Genomic DNA, 9417 nt, shown 5'->3' on the forward strand with positions numbered 1-9417 from the left:
GCGGTGCGTTCCCAATGAAAGGGAAACGCTGCCTGGCAGTGGGACACTTCCTGGGGGGGCAGGGTGACACTTAGGGCTTGGGACTTGGAGTAGTTGATCTTCAGGTTGGAAATCTGACCAAAAACCTCCAAGTCTCGAAGTAGTGATGGGAGAGAAATGCGCGGCGCGGTCAGGGAGAGCAAGATGTCGTCTGCAAAGGCCGAAACCTTGAGCTCCCTCTCCTTCATCAAGATCCCCCTGATATCCGGGTTTGTTCTAAGTTTATTCAAGAGGGGCTCCAGAGTAAGGATGTATATCAGTGGGGAGAGGGGGCAACCCTGACAAGTGCCGTTGCTAATAGGGAAGGCGTCCGATAGGTGGCCGTTGACCCTCACCGCCGCAGTAGGCCATTATAGAGGCTAGCATGCGGTCACCTAGGCCCACCGCTGCTAAGACTGCGCGCATGTAGTACCAGGCCACTCTATCGAACGCCTTCTCGGCGTCTAGGGAGAGAAGAAAGCCAGGAGTTTTGGAAGAAGTGAGCCAATGGTGAAGGTTCAAGGCGCGGATGGTGTTGTCCCGGGCCTCCCTGCCCGGGACAAAGCCCACCTGGTCATTGGGTATTAGACTAGGGATCAAGGGAAGCAGTCTGTTGGCTAAGATTTTGGCATAAATTTTGATATCGACATTCAACAGTGAAATTGGCCTATAGTTTGCTGCCAGGAGGGAATCCTTGCCCTCCTTTGGTATTACGGCTATGTGGGCCTTTAGCATCTGGTCTGATCGCACCTGGGGGTCTGCGAGGGCATTGAAAGTGAGTAGGAGGTGAGGGGAGAGGGTGTCCAGGAAGGATTTGTAGTATTGGAGGGAAAAGCCATCCGGTCCCGGGCTTTTGCCGACCTTCATCTGCTTCAGCGCGGTATCTAGTTCAAGGGGGGAGAGCCGTGCCTCCAAGGATTGAGCACACAGAGGAGAGATGGGCCTGGGGCTGTGTGATGAAAGAAAACCCACGATGAGAGCATCCCGGGCTGCTCGTGCGGTCTGGGAATGGGGAGGAGGCTGGAGGTTGTAAAGTTTGGTATAAAATTTTTCGAATTCCTTCGCAATATCTTCGTTTTTGGTAAGCAAGGATCCCGAGGGATGCCGCAGGTTATGAACAGTGGGAGATAATTTAGCTGATTGAGCCTAAGGAGCCAGGAGGCGGCCACACTTGTTGCCGTGTTCGTAGAAGACCCTTTGGCCTAGTACATAGCGCCTCTTGGTACGTTTGCCCAGCTCATCTGTGAGCAAAGTACGGGTGTGTATCAGCTCTTGGAGGGTAGCCTGGGCCTGAGATAGTTTGTGAGACGTTTCCAACGTCTTCAGCCTTGTCAGAAGGGAAGACACGCGCTCCTGGTGTAGTTTTTTGGCTTGGGAGGATAGAGCCATCAGCTCCCCCTAATCACGCATTTGTGGGCCTCCCAGAGAGAAACCGGGGAAGCAACGGACCCCGAGTTCTCCTGGAAGAACAGTCGGATACTCGAGCGAATACGCTCTAGAGCGAGGGAGTCTTTGAGCAAGGATGGGTTAAAGCGCCAAATTTTAGTTTTGGGACAGGAATCGGGGAAGGAAAGTGTGATGGTGATAGGGTGATGGTCAGAGAGGAACACGGGCTCAATGGATGAGTGCTGAAGGAGAGGGAGGTCTCTCTGGGACAAAAAGAAAAAATCTATTCTGGAATATTTTTGGTGGGGGGCCGAGTAGAAGGTATAGTCCTTGGAGGAGGGGTGGAGAGTACGCCAGGCGTCGTGAAGTGATAGAGCTTGGAGCTGTGATTTAATCTGGCGAAGGGCTTTGTAAGTCAGCGAGGACGTCCCAGTGGACGTATCAAGTAGGGGATTCAGAGGGACGTTAAAGTCCCCGGCTAGAAGAAGCAGTCCGCTCTGGAAGGAGGACAAAAGGGCGCAGGTCGTGCGGAAAAAGGTAACCTGATGTTCGTTAGGGCAATAGATGTTGGCCAACGTAATCGGTGTAGAAGCGTAAGTGCCCTTAAGAAAGACATACCTGCCCTCCGGGTCTATCAGGGAGTCGGCAAGATGAAAGTTAGCGTGCCTGGAGACAAGGACGGACACACCCTTCGTTTTTGCTGCAGGATTGGTGGCATGGAAGGCCGTCTTATAGATATGGTTCGAGAGTTTAGGGATAGCGTCAGAACGAAAATGCGTCTCCTGCAGGAACATAAAGTGTGCTTTGAACTTGGTCAAGGGGTGACAAGGGGGTTAGGATTGGGGGGGGAAGGTTGGAGGGGGGGAAATTGGGAGGTGGGAAATTGAGAGGGAGGGGGGGGGAGGTGAGAGGGAGGGGGGGGAGAGGTGGGAGGGAGGGGAGGGAAGGAGGATAGGAGGGGGAGGGAGGGGAATGGAAAGGAGGGGAAGGGCAGCAAGTACAAAAAAAAGAAAACAGCCTCGGGGGGCAGGTTATCAGCACAAAAAGAGAGAAAGAAATAAAAGGAGAAAAAAGAAACCCAAAATCTTCTCTTTCCCTCCCCTCTTCCCCCCACACATCTAGACAATGACAAATAATGACAGATAAAAGAAGAGCGAACATTGCAAGCATAAGTCCGTGTCGACCTCTCACCCATCCAACTGATGAAGGGGTCTTCAGGTGGGAAATTCGGAACAGGGAGGGTAACAGTCACCGGGGGTTAGAAGCAAATACGGTAGATAATCGGTGAATTCCAGGCTGGGAGAGTCCGTGTCCAGACGATAGCTGGGCTAGAGGGAGTCTTATCAGAGAGAGAGACCCTCACTCCGGGGGTGAGGAGTGCCGAAACAGTGAGGTGAGGGGCGGCCGAGGTAACACATGAGGGCCGTGAAGATCACAACAGAGCATGGTGGATGGTTGCAAAAGGTAAGTGGTTGAGGAAGCATGGGGAGGGAAAGTAGGCAAGGTAGGCAAAGAAGTCTCGGGGGGGGGGGGCAGGGGGGAAAGCGGGGCAGGGTACTCACTCAGAGCGGGACTCCAACAGCTACAGCTCCGCTCAGTCCTCCAGGGCCCCGCCTCGTGCTAACGGGGGTGAGGGGCTTCGTTGGCGCAGTTCATGGCACAACGGACGATCGTTAGGAGACCTCGGATCCGGACGACGATGTCGAGAACGTTGACGTGCGGCTTTCGGTGATGGATTAAGAGACACAGGACGCCAGGGTTCCGTCGGAAAGAAGGTCGTATACCAGTCCGGAAGCTCGATAAGTGGCAAGTCAAGTTGGTCGCAAAAGGCTGGAAGGTCCTCTGGGGTGCGGAGAAGGGCAGAGCGCCCTCTGGCGGAAGCAGATAAGCCAAAAGGGAACCTCCAGCGGTATTGGATATTCCTGGAGCGTAGGGCCTCTAGTAGCGGACGGAGCGCCTTCCTGTTCTGGAGAGTGATCTGTGAGAGATCCTGAAAGAGTTTCACGTCTGCCCCATTAAACATAATACGGCCCTTCATGCGCGCCTTTCGAAGAATTTCTTCCTTCAAAGGAAAATTGACAATAGCACAGATGATGTCCCTGGGTGGCTCGGAGTCCCTGGGTGGGGGGCGGAGGGCACGATGAGCCCTTTCCATGTCAATGGGGGAGTCCGCAGGGCACTCCATGAGGTCATTGAATATGGCGCACAGGGTCGGTTGAATGGCGTCCGGCTCGATGGTTTCGGGGACACCCCGGACCCGTATGTTGTGCCGCCGTCCACGGTTGTCCAGGTCCTCGACGTGTCTATGCAGCTCGAAGACCTGAGAAAGCTGGGAATCATATGCGGATTGCACTTGGCGAATGGCCGCTGCGTGGGTCTGGGTGGTCTGCTCCACACTGTCCATGCGGTGGGCAACTGCCAACAGGTCCGCCTTAAGGTCCGCGATTGCTGCAGTCACCGTGCATTTAATGTCTTGAGCGACTTTTTCCAGGTCAAGGAGGCTCGGAGGCTGGGCTCCCCCAGAGCCAGGTACAGATGTCCCAGGCATGTGGGCAGGCAAGGGTCCGTCAGGCGAGGTCGGGGATTGGGCCCGCGAAGGCTCGTGGGCCTGGTATCGCTGCGACCGGAAAATATCCGGGATGTGCCTCCCCTGTGCGGTCTTGGACTCCTTAGGGGTGCGGGAGGTGGACGAGCTCCTGGTAGACCTGTGCATAGCAGGGAAAGGAGGTAGGCTCCCGTATGGGCAGGTAAAGTATCCCCGGAACGCAGGAGCTCACCAGTTAGGCGTCCATCACGGTCTCCGTCCAGGCCCCGCCCCCCGATTTTTTTTTTTTACCCAAGACATGTGGCTGAATACATGTAGGCCTACATGTATGACTAAATTTGTGTTTATTGTATTTTTTTTTAGAACAAAAAGTAGTAAATTTGTTTTTTGTTTTTTCAAAATTTTAATTTTTTCGCTTATATTGCAAACAATATAATCCAGAGGTGATCAAATACCACCAAAAGAAAGCTCTACTTGTGGAAAATTCTAGCGAGTAAATAGAGTAGGAGATGCTATCCCTCTCTACTATCAGTTTAGTGGGAAACCCCCCTTTATACACAATGTTATAGCGGTGGAGGATTTTGGTTATTAAATTCAAAATGGTTGCTTGCGACAAATCCGAGTATAGCTGAATGCCTACATAAGGATCTGGTAGCGGAGAATGTTGTCTCGCAAGTTGCATCAAACGATCTTTCACATGATAAAAAGGTATTTTCGCAATTACATCCCTAGGCAACTTTTCCAGGAAGTGGAAGGGGCTTAGGCATCCTGTGCTCTCCATCTATTTCCAGTTCTCAATGAGATATTGTAGGTATCAGATCAGACATCATTCAGTATAAAAAAAATTCCAGATTAGAATTTTTATTTTATTTTCAGGGACGCCTCTGAATTTTATATTGTTGCGTCTGGATCTTTCCTCTAAATTGGAAACCTTTCGATTCTAGATGATTAATTTCACCATCCAGATCTACATGTGAATCCACTAAGTCATTGTGGGTTTCAGTAAAAGTAAAAAAAGAAGCGGGGAATGCATTAAGCCTTTCATTATAAGGATTGCTTGTGAATGTAGTAGATTTGGGTGAGAGTCACTTACATAACTTTCAGCATCAGAAAGTTTTCTTCTTTGCCTTAGTGGACTGTTGATATCTGCATTAGCTGGGTCAGAGCTGTGAGGCTGCCTGTTGAAATGTGCTCACTCCCTCATCCCTCCTCCTTCACGCTGATCAGCCTGCATTCCTTTGCTGTGAGGAACGGGAGCCGGAGCCATGCTGCTTCTCTGGAGTCCCGGCCGGGCTGTGGAATGTGCTTAAAGGGATTGTAAAGTAAAAAAAAAATTTTCTTAAAATAACAAACATGTTATACTTACCTCCACTGTGCAGCTTGTTTTGCACAGAGTACCCCCGAACCTGCTCTTCTGGGGTCCCTCGGCGGCTGTCTCTGCTTCCTCCCGCAGGTACATAGAATGCATTAAGGTGAAAAAAACATTTACCTTTACAACCCCTTTAATTTACAAGGCTTCTCTTTGTTTTTTCTTTTCCATGACATCACGGGCTGCTTCTTTGATGTCAGGGAAGCTGGTCAGAGTTGATGGGAAGATGGATGGAGCCAAATATAGGACAATCCTAGAAGAAAACCTGTTATGCCACGTACACACGATCAGACTTCCCAGCAGACTTGGTCCGGCGGACAATCCGTCGGACTTTGCAGTGGAGGTCCGCTGGACTTTCCGAACGAGCAGACTTGCACACACCTGAACGGACTTTCCAGTGGACTAGGTCCGATGGACTTTCCAAATGAACGAACTTGCCCACACACGGACTAAAGTCCATTCATTTTGAACGTGACTCCAGGTACGATGAGACTAGAGAAGGAAGTCAATCTCAATCTCACTTTCATCGGCGAGATTGAAACCTTGCAAGCCCCGTCACCTGGTATGGATTTTAAGGGTAACCCCCTAAGCCGAAAAAACGGTGTGGGGGTCCCCCCAAAGTCCATACCAGACCCTTATCCGAGCATGCAGCCCGGCCGGTCAGGAAAGGGGGTGGGGACAAGCGCCCCCCCCCGAACCGCACCAGGCCACATGCCCTCAACATGCCCTATTCATTCACTGTCCAGTGTAACTGAGGCTGAAAAAAGTTGTTATCAGGAGTCTATTTAAACCCCTGATATTTCACTAAAGCTCCACAATGGGGCTTTTAGAAATGTAAAAATAAATAGATTGGAAAAAATACTGACACTGTCCACTGCCCCACTGACACCAATCTCTGACCTACTGACACCACCCACTGACACTGTCCTCTGACCTACTGACACCGCCCACTGCCCCACTGACACCAACCTCTGCCCTACTGACACCGCCCATTAGCCCACTGACACCAACCTCTGCCCTCCTGAGACCAACCACTGCCCTACTGACACCGATCACTGCCCCCAGCCTCTGCCCTACTGATACCAACCTCTGCCCTACTGACACTGCCCACTTCCCCACTGACATAAACCTCTGCCCTTCTGATACTGCCCACTGACACCAACCTCTGCCCTACTGACACCGACCTCTGCCCTACTGACACTGCCCACTGCTCTACTGACACTGCCCACTGCCCCACTGACATGTCCACACACCATCCGCTGCCCTACTAACACTGTCCAGTGCTCTAGGGACTGATACTCAGGCCCATCGTGACAGGACAGGCAAAACAAGCAATTGCTTGGGGCCATGAGCTGGCCTGGGGCCCCAGCCGTGCCGCCGGCCACCGTTCCCTGTGAGCTGCAGGCAGCCTGTAGCGTGGCCGAGATCCTCTTCCTTCCTCCTGCAGTCCGCACGGTACAGGAGATTCAGTTTCCTGTTCCTGGCCAGACTGACAGGAAGTGCACTTGCTGAGTGCTCACTTCCTTTCTCTCCGGCCGGCCGGGAAAAGAAAACGGAATCTCCTGCCGTGCGGTACGCAGTAGGGAGGGGGGCGTAAAGAGAACATGGGGGGAGTAGTAAGGCAGTCATCAAGACCCATTTAGTAATACAAATATGGTAGCTTGCTGACCATAATACAAAACAATTACCGTAGCTTTCTTTCTATTTTCTTTCTTTACCATCCCATTTCCATCTTATTGCTTCTTTTTTGAATCAGGTAATATGTATTAAATCTTTTTGCAAAAAAATTACAAAGCAGAGAAAAGACTCTGCAATACACTCTTTTTATTTCTATGATAAAGCTATGGTAAATCTTTCTTTTTTGCTCTCCTCATTAGATATCGTTAGATGTACTGTGTCCACTATACAAGATGTTATCCCTTATCTATAATTTATATGCCCAGCCATATGGGTGAGATTAAGGGGTTATATCGGTTTGTTTACAAGTGATCGCTCCGTTGGTCACGGATGCTCTCGAGTGTGCTCCCCAGGGGGCACGTGAGAGCGGAATTCTGTGAGGACGTCATATGACGGCCTCTCAGAGTTAAGCAACCTTCCTGTAGCCGTCATTCAGCTATGGGCCGGTTGTTACGTGGTTAATTGAAGCAGATTTTATGGGTACAAGAATGCTTTTGTTTTATTTAACAATGCCCCTTTCAGCTCCACCCAATGCAATTTGGTAAACACTCAGGCCGCGTACACACGGGCGGACTGTTCGCCAAACTTTGTCCGCTGAACAGTGTTTCAGCGGACAGTCCGCTCGTGTGTGGGCTTCAGCGGACAGTTTCAGCGGACTGTCTGACGAACAAAGTCTTACGGAATTTCCGTAAAACTGTCCGCTGAAACTTGGTTTCAGCGGACAGTCCGCCCGTGTGTGTGCCAGTCCGCTGTACTTTCGAAATGAGCGAACTGTTCCCTCCAGGAGAAAAGTCTGGTCATTTCGAGCGCGTCTCCAGGTAGGCGGGGCCCGCGAAGGATACCTCGCTGGCCCCGCCACCTGGTATGGACTTAAAGGGGAACCCCAACGCCGAAAAAAATATTAAAGGGGGCTCCCGGATTCCGATAAGCCCCCCGCCCGCAGACCCCGACAACCAACGGCCAGGGTTGTCGGGAAGAGGCCCTTGTCCTCATCAACATGGGGACAAGGTGCTTTGGGGTTTGGGGGGGGCGCGCGGCCCCCCCTTCCCCAAGGCACCCCCCATGTTGAGGGCACGCGGCCTGGTACGGCTCAGGAGGGGGCGCGCGCTCGCTCGCCCCCCTTTCCTGGCCGGCCGGCTAGCGTGCTCGAACAAGGGTCTGTTGTGTACTTTGGGGGAACCCCCACGCCGATTTTTTTTTCTGCGTTTGGGTTCCCCTTTAAGTTCATTCCAGGCGGCGGAGCCCGCGACGTCTCCGTCGCGGTCCCCGCCTACCTTGACACGCGCTCGAAATGAGCGGACTGTCCTCTGCGTGTGTGGGCGAGTCCGTTCATTTCAAAAGTTTGAGCGGACTGTTTGACGAACTTAGTTTGCCGTATTAGTCCGCTCAAAAAGTGCCGTGTGTGGGCAAGTTCGTTCATTCAAAAGTTTGAGCGGACTGTTTGACGAACTTAGTTTTGGCAGACAGTCCGCCCGTGTGTACGCGGCCTCACTGTTCACCGTGGTACGCTTAGGCCGCGTACACACGGGCAGACTGTCTGCCCAAACTAAGTTCGTCAAACAGTCCGCTCAAACTTTTGAATGAACGAACTTGCCCACACACGGCACTTTTTGAGCGGACTAATACGGCAAACTAAGTTCGTCAAACAGTCCGCTCAAACTTTTGAAATGAACGGACTCGCCCACACACGCAGAGGACAGTCCGCTCATTTCGAGCGCGTGTCAAGGTATGCGGGGCCCGCGACGGAGACGTCGCGGGCTCCGCCGCCTGGAATGAACTTAAAGGGGAACCCAAACGCCGAAAAAAAATCGGCGTGGGGGTTGCCCCAAAGTACACAACAGACCCTTGTTCGAGCACGCTAGCCGGCCGGCCAGGAAAGGGGGGCGAGCGAGCGCGCCCCCCCTCCTGAGCCGTACCAGTCCGCGTGCCCTCAACATGGGGGGTGCCTTGGGGAAGGGGGGGCCGCGCGGCCCCCCAAACCCCAAAGCACCTTGTCCCCATGTTGATGAGGACAAGGGCCTCTTCCCGACAACCCTGGCCGTTGGTTGTCGGGGTCTGCGGGCGGGGGACTTATCGGAATCCGGGAGCCCCCTTTAATAAGGGGGCCCCCGGATACCGGCCCCCCACCCTATGTGGATGAGTATGAGGTACAATGTACCCCTACCCATTCACCTGTAAAATAAAAGTACCCAAAAAAAACCACAACACACGAGATAAAATATTTTATTGCACAGCTCCGGGGGTCTTCTGTCTTCGGGGGTCTTCTCGCCGGACTCCTCCGCTATCTCTTTTAGCTCTTTTGCTAGCGGAGGAGTCCGGCTTTCTTCCTCCCCGCCGCCGGCCTCTTCTCCCGACTTCGGGGGTCTTGTCCCCCTCTTCGTTTCTTCTGCCGGACCACCGCGCCTTCATATAGCTCTTTTAC

This window comes from Lithobates pipiens, unplaced genomic scaffold, assembly GCF_037356315.1.
Source record: "Lithobates pipiens isolate NorthernLeopardFrog02 unplaced genomic scaffold, aLitPip1_a1.2 Scaffold_22, whole genome shotgun sequence".
Taxonomy (NCBI): Eukaryota; Metazoa; Chordata; class Amphibia; order Anura; family Ranidae; genus Lithobates; species Lithobates pipiens.